This window comes from Poecilia reticulata, chromosome 12, assembly GCF_904066995.2.
Source record: "Poecilia reticulata chromosome 12, P_reticulata-male-v2, whole genome shotgun sequence".
NCBI lineage: Eukaryota > Metazoa > Chordata > Actinopteri > Cyprinodontiformes > Poeciliidae > Poecilia > Poecilia reticulata.
In genome coordinates, this window is record NC_088841.1 from 8346929 (window position 1) to 8353882 (window position 6954).

At 39.0% G+C, this 6954-nt stretch overlaps 1 long non-coding RNA gene across 1 annotated transcript; it reads left to right on the forward strand.

Moving 5' to 3' along the window:
* Positions 1 to 1652: 1652 nt before the first annotated feature.
* On the forward strand, positions 1653 to 4974 carry LOC145554281 (uncharacterized). The gene is made up of 3 exons (XR_014090302.1): positions 1653 to 3995; positions 4220 to 4302; positions 4742 to 4974. It is a non-coding gene; the product is annotated as an uncharacterized LOC145554281 (long non-coding RNA).
* The last annotated feature ends 1980 nt before the right edge of the window (positions 4975 to 6954 follow it).

Consider the following 6954-nt stretch of genomic DNA (forward strand, 5'->3'; position numbering starts at 1 on the left):
AGATTGGTGCAGTTTGGCAGTAAACAGATAAAAACTGTGCTGAATCAATTGATAAAATAATATTTAAGCACATTGTTACCTTGACAGTTCTAATCATGTGTCTCTTGAGGCTGTAGGGTCACATAAAAAGCTATGGCAGAGCGGATTTGGGCCTTTAGTTTGACACATGTGGTTTAATGGATGACCACAGCTTACTTTGTGCTTTGGTTTGGATTCTGTGCTCATAAATGTTGTCAAGACACAAAGAAGTAAATGTCATCAGTTTCAGAGTAAGAGTAGTTGTGGTGCTCATTGTGACGCACTGAAGTAATTTAGTTTCGATTCCAGTTTCCTTCAACACCATAAGGGTCCTCCAATGGCCCTTTGGAGTAGCTTCAAAAAAATGGGGGCTGATACCGGCTGATACCGAGGGAAAATTCTTATGACCGCCTAGAGCCGAGTCAAAGCGTGTTGAATAGGCACTAGTGGAAAAGAGCTTGAAGTTAGCCATCATTGTATCTGTTTGTGAATGTGACTCTAGGGTGACATGCTTTGAGTGGTTGGAATCACTAAAAAAAAAAAATGCTATAAAAGTTCAGGTCCTTTACTGTTTGCAGCTTTATGACTGACTCTCACTCGTTTCTGCACATTTTCCTATTTTCTTAGACAGTAGTGTGAGATGTATTCCAGGCTGTTGGTGATGTTGGTCAATGTATACTTTTTTATTTGATTAACTCCTTTTGACCATGTAAGACCTAATTGGGTTAAACTTGAGGTCGACGGATGCTTGCATGTTGTTATTCGCAACCAGTAGTTTGATATGCAGTTAAGCCTCAAACTATAATTCTATGCCAGATTTCGTTGGTATAAAGCAGGGGTAAACTAACCAAAAAAAGGGATTCCCATGCCAGCATCATTTCAGCCTTGGACACCATACTCTATGCATCCCCCTAACCAGGAGCTGATAGTGCCTTTAATTCCAGTTCCATGTGAAGCAGCAAAACACAGATTCAGCCTCCAGAACAACATCAAAACCTCTTCAGATGTCGTCTTTCAGAGTTCAAAACCTCTGACCATAGCCTCTGCAGCAATCCCACTCGAGACATTGAATTATACACAAGTGGGTGCACATTTCAGGTCCGTGCTGACCAGAATGGAAGTTGGCCACAGCAGGTAAATTGTTCATAATTTAAATGCAGTCGTTTTATTTCAATATTTATATGTTGTCATTTTAGTTACAGTTAGTAGCTACATGCATTCATCTGTTTTATATTTCATGGAACAATATATTCTCTGTTTAGCTTGTTAAATATTATTTCAAATGGATAAAAAAAAAATACCATTGAAAAAGTTGTTTTTATCATCTTAGAAATTGACAGGTATAAAAATAAATGATGATTTTTTTTTTGTTTGTTTTTACTCCATCTGTCAAAATGGGGTCAAAATCATTTTGGCCCCCAAATCTGTTATTTTGGGGTCAAAATCTGTCATTTTGACAGATGGGGTCAAAAAAGACGTGTGACAAAAAAAAGTCTAATGTAAGGTAGGTAAGAATTTTATTTATAGATAAAATCCACAAATATGAAACCGAACACCAAAGCTTTGTATTGCACACGTACTCAATATTCAGCCTTTTTTCAGATACTTAAAGAGTTAACTAGCAAGTCATTTTAGATGTCATCAGATTACATTATATTTTTATCATGTTTCTTCAAGAAGGTAAATAAATAAAGATGAGCCACTCATTGCTCTTTTATGGTCAACCAAACAGGAATCTGAGCAAATGTTCCAATTTCTAATGACGTCACGTGAAACATTTTTGGTAAGACCCAACACACTTCTAGCATTGTGCTACGTCTGTAGCAGATTAAAAGTCGAACTTCTCTGGTCTCAGAAGATGTTCGTCTCGGGGAGAGCGAACTGCTGAGTGACGGATAAAAGAGCCAGCAGGATCCTCCGTCAGTGTTGGTTTTATAGCTCAGATAAAAACTATAAGGTCGAGGAGCTTTGATAAAATCTCATCATTAGTCTTCTCACAGGCCGGGATTTAATTATCTAGACATCGAAATCGTCCACTTCCTTCTTCTCAGCAAATTATTCTGCTCCTGGAGGATCATAACCATCACGCCTTTCGTTTCTTTGCTTGCATGTTAAAACAGCATCACAAGGATGTCCTCTTTATATGCGTGTGTGTGTGTGTGTGCGTGTGTGTGTGTGCCTTGAGATAGTAACATTGGTTGCATACTGAATAGGTGCGTGTTCACTTTCTGAGTACCTTGATGGGTGTTTTGGGAAGCTCTGGAAATAGGCTCATGCATAATTAAACCTCAGACTGAAAATTGACCCAGATGTGGTAGAACCGTGTTGGTTCCAGTGGCGTCAGATGTACTCCGAGACAAAAAGAGAGGCGAGAAGTGACAAAAGGGACTAAATAGGGCTTCCAAATTAAGAAGAGAGAGAAAAAAAAACCTAACCGCAAAAACAAAGATGGGGGCAGGGGGACGAAGGATACCGTTGGAGAGCTGATGAGAGTAGAAAGTGAGGACAGAAAAGAGTTTTTGCTTCCTCAGAGAGAATTGTAATGCAACTGCTTAATGTCTTAATGTTGATCTCGCCGACTCTGGAGGGACCTCATTAGCTCAAGACAGAGAGCCGTGTTCAGCCATCTATTGTCTCACAGGGATATACACAAATTATTGTGTTAGCTCACGGCAATGACTACAAATGCTGCTTTGCCCCGAATCATCAAAATCTGAAGCCATTTAACTCACAAAGCATTTAGGATTTCTGAGAGATTAGAATAAGACATAAACAAAAACCCAACCTGTTTTTGTTCTGGGAACATTTGAGAGTATGCCACTTCTAGACCTTAATGCTGTGATTATTCAACATGTCTTCCAATGCGATGATCGAATTACTGCTGCAGCAAGATGGAATATTGGTGCAGTAAGTGTCTCTAATTGGTAGTACAGGCAAGTCTTGCAAACTTTGTTCTACGCTATATGTCACAGCAGCATTTGTGAAGTGAAACCATGACATTTTAAAGACGCAACTTGAAGACCCATGGATTTGGCTCAGTCGATAGATTCCGAAAACGCCCAAAATAGTGAATTTAATAAAGGGGTACAGGAACGACAAGACTGGAAACAAGACAACATCACAACAGGTTTGGTCAACAGATGGAGCAAAAAAAAAGATGGAGGAGATACAGGACTATATTTACACACATGGGCTGAAGAGACAGGTGGGAACAATTAGGACTGGGCAGACTGGTGGAAAGAAAGGTAAGTCAAATCACAGAAAACACCAGGAAGGAGACGTCGTTTCAAAATTAAACAGGAAACAAAACTATGGCCTGATCTGTTTAAAAATTAGAAGATATATAATGCATGAAGAGACTAGCTAAAGAAATTTGAGAATCTGTATAAAAACATCATGATTCCAGTATGTTTGTTTTTTATTTTTCCTTTTGTGTGCGAGTGTTAGATCTTTTCCAGAGAGGATTTATGTTAGGAGAGCAGGGTGACCTGCACAGCTGATTTCTATCAACCTCATCAGTGTGTTGAGGATTTAAGGAGTTGCAGAAGTTTTCCCCCTCAGTTTGGTGCCTTTTGAGTTTCCCTACTACCAGCTTATTTGCCTGAGCTCAAGTCTCTTGTGCTCCAGGATCAAGTTCTGTTTCCGGACCTATCTGTGAAACTGATTACTTTTGCTGCAGCTCTAATGTCCTTATTTATTCCCTTGCCCTGCCTGCTCTCTACCATCAAGCTCGCCTTCTTTCCGGATCATTGAGCACGCCGCTAACCTTCGTACTCGCTTCTGGACTCCAAATAATCACCTTCGATTTAGAACCCGATCCTCTACTCCCAAGGAATCATCTGCCTCAGATCACAGTCAGCAACTCCCTTTTTGAAAAATGTTTATATGAGTCAACTTACCTGATCAACAGATAACCTACCTCTCCTCGTTCAGACAAAATTGTCCCCGGATCCTCGCCGTCACATGTCTCATTCTCTGTGCGTATCCTTTTTAACTCGAGTCCTGAATGTGATTCTGCCTGTGAGTCCGGAAACTAAATCCCAGTTTGATGCATCTTAGCCAAAATCTATTATCATGAAAGACAACTTGGGCTTCAGGTGATTTCTTTCCCCCAAAAAACTGTGACAGAAACTTTGTTAAAATGCTTTTTCATTTCGCTAATACCCCCCTGCTCTTCTCATTCACCACCACACTCTGACAGGTACAAACACACACTTGGACTGATATCTAGCCTAAACAGTGTGTACAATGAAGGACTACATGGTTTGTCATGGGCTTTGTACCGTGAGTATCCTGACAAAAATAATGTGAAATTGTCTTTAGCACTCATCTTCACTTTAAACAAGTTAAGTTTTCCAAACTTGACTTGAAAATGTGACTGTATTTCTAACGTTTGTTGATGCTGCTTTAACTCATCACAACTATGGTGATCTATATTGGACCATTTGTTGAACAGAGGTAATAGATTACACCGTGAAAATATGAACAGTAGCAGAGCTGATATATCGGTATGATGGCATCTGCTTTTGCTTTCCGTGTTGTACTGTGGCCTGATGGGTATTAACGATACCTCACCATCTGATGGGTGTTTTAAAACCCACCAGTGGGCTTTTTGTGCAGTTGTACATGTTTTACTTTGGATGTGTTGCTTTTCTCTGTGTTTTCTTGGTCGGAAAACATTGACTTTATGTCTATGGTGACTCTAAATGACCCTTTGCTGCAGGTTCGCTCCTCAATGTCCTGGCAACCTGTCCAAGGCCAGCTCCAACTTCTGACCACTGACTGTTGGGACGGAGAATTGTCGCTAAAAGTGATGTTAGGTTGCAAACAATAAGTTTAATCACTCAACAAAACACATTTCATCACCTATGTAACACTTAATCTACAGTCTGAAAACACTGAAGAAAAACCTGACCTTTCTTAATGATTACAAAATAAATCTTTTTATATATAAAATTAAGAATCATTCTCCTCATTGTTAACTCAAAATTGACTTAATCCTTTTTTTTCCATAAAGTATTTTGAATTGGTTTAAAGTAGGACATTTTTTCAAATCCTCATCCAAACTGTTCCATCATTCGACTCCATGAACATCTGTTTTAAAGTAGTCTGCACTACTTTACTTTTGAAATCATGCTTCCTTTGGTTATATCTGTCACTTGAGCTTAAGACAAATTGTAAATTAAATGGCAATAATGTGTTTGTAGCTTTAAACATAACTGATACAATTTTTAAATTGACTAAATACCTTAATTTCAAAATATTTGACTGAGTAAACAGTTTATCTGTACTCCAGCATTCACTTTATACACAAATCAATACCATAACACTCAAAGCCTTTGATGGGAGTTTTGTATCGTCAGATATAAAACCCAACACTCGGATGTTCTTGGTGAAACTGTTTTGATATTAACTTTTCATCTTTAAGAAAAGTCAACCCTTTGTAGATATGTCAAGGATTTGGTTTATTGAGTTAATATAAGAATATTCTCACCTAAGGAAAACATTGTCACTGGGATGTCATACAGTTCATTACTCTGTGCTGAGTTATTTGTGGCTGTCGAGCGTCACTTTTGGCTGCCGTAATTTTCCACACCTCATCTCCCCTTCTCCGTTCTCTCTCTCTGTTTCCCCATTCCTCCCTGGAGTACATGTCTGTGGATTCATGCGAGAATGCCATTTCTCTAGAGAGGGTCTTGACGTTCGTTGACACGCCGAAGGTCACCTGAGGGTGGCTTCCGAAAACCGCCTGAAGCCGAAGATAGAGACTTACTCGCATTCAGTGACTCGCAATAAGCTGCACCTTGAAGGCAACACACTCAGCCTGCTGAATGTTTTCAACATAGCATCCAATTTCAGTTTTTCTCACCGTCTGGTGACGAAGAGGTTCAGAGATATACAAGCCTATATCTGATGTGGTTCTCGCTGATGATGAATTGGGTCGGAGTTATGTTAGGTTGGCTACACTTCTGAAACAATGTGTACTATATTGGACCGTTCAATCCCCTGTGTCACCCGCTGTGCAGTAAACATTTATCTCTGTGTGCGGCCGAGATATTTTATAGTTCGGGACTGAAAACAAAGAACGGTGCAGATTGATGCTGCAGGGAGCTGATGTGCAAACACCTCGTTTATCAAACTTGAATCTGCCCGGGACCAGAATTTACCAGATTAGCCCACCTTTTTTTATTCATTTATTTATTTATTTTTTTATTTTTTATTTTTTTACAGAATCTGCAGGGATTCGTGGTTGGATTTTCCTTGATGCAATTTTCATTTATCTGCCCAAGTGAAACATAAAACAGCCTGCAGCTTTTCATCTTCTGACGATTATGCTTGCTGTGTTTCCCTGCCAACTATCAAGAGTTCCAGGCTCCTGTAAAAAGTCCAAGCAGTCCAGATGGTTAGTTGTGTAACCCATCACATAAAAGAAGCACGTACTGCAATCCATCCATCCATCAGAGATGTGTTGAGACTCAAAGACTTCAGACTTAAGTGTAGACATTTGATCTGAAGTCGTTACCTCTGGAATCCACCTGGGAAGATCCTCCTCATTCGTCATTGGATGATCAATTCATAAACTTGCGGTTACAATACTTAATGATGGTGGAAACAGCATAACAGCTTTTTTAAACTAATGATGTGTTCATTAAATTGTTACATTGTTCCTCACTCTTTTTTTTCATTCATAAGTACATTTTTATCAGCCTATTTTGGATGACGGCTTATAAATGCAGATTTAGAAAATAATTCCTTAGAATTACAAGAAAGTAAAAACCAATTTAGTGCAAAATGTAGATAAAGCAGTAACAAATTAACAGGTGTAAATTGTGTCACCACACAGAGATATGTTAGAAATAGAAACTATGTTTAACTTGCCACTACCTAAGGCTAAAAAATATATCTGGTAAAATTAGGATTGTTTTTGTTTTGAGT